This window comes from Echinops telfairi, unplaced genomic scaffold, assembly GCF_000313985.2.
Source record: "Echinops telfairi isolate 266 unplaced genomic scaffold, ASM31398v2 ScPeMD7_5592;HRSCAF=6446, whole genome shotgun sequence".
NCBI lineage: Eukaryota > Metazoa > Chordata > Mammalia > Afrosoricida > Tenrecidae > Echinops > Echinops telfairi.
Genome location: NW_022109491.1, coordinates 23,809,519 through 23,810,081, shown reverse-complemented (window position 1 = coordinate 23,810,081; position 563 = coordinate 23,809,519). Strand labels below are relative to the sequence as shown.

Below are 563 nucleotides of genomic sequence, written 5' to 3'. Positions count from 1 at the left end.
TTTTTTAAAGGGGGCCACAAATGTAACCTTGGCCTACATGCATACATGGTAGAAAGTGGGCTTTAAAAGAAATGAATTCCCTGGACAGACAGCAGGACCATGACACTGAGGTTAAGGTCATGGGTTCATTCATCTATCAGTCAGCTTCCTGACACCCGGGGCCAGATGGGCCTCAAGCTGCGGCCCAGGCAGGGACACATGCAAACTCATCCTGATCCCCACGAAACGGCAGTAGCCCGGCACCAGCCCCTCTTGGCAGGGAATACACATTACTCTCCCTCTCCCTTAACCACATGCTGCTTCCTCTCCCTGGCCATCTGTGCCGTAAGGAAAACTCCACAATGAGGTCTTGGCCCGAGGACAGCCAAGTGAGAAAGAGCTGAGGCTGGCGGCTGGGAGGGTGGCAGGAGGCCTGGGTCAAGCACCTAGCTGGAGGAAAGTTCTGCATGGTGAGTGAGCTTCATTTCGTGTCATAAAGAGGAACACACACACACACACACAATCTAAACAACGGAAGCTTCCTTTCAAACATCCCAAGGCAGAGGAATGTACGCACAGGTAAT

At 52.4% G+C, this 563-nt stretch overlaps 1 protein-coding gene across 1 annotated transcript in view; it reads right to left on the bottom strand.

Moving 5' to 3' along the window:
• Positions 1 to 563, bottom strand: part of CDK5RAP1 (CDK5 regulatory subunit associated protein 1) — a 35,380-nt gene that overhangs the window by 10,589 nt on the left and 24,228 nt on the right. The gene's annotated exons all lie outside the window — the stretch shown is intronic.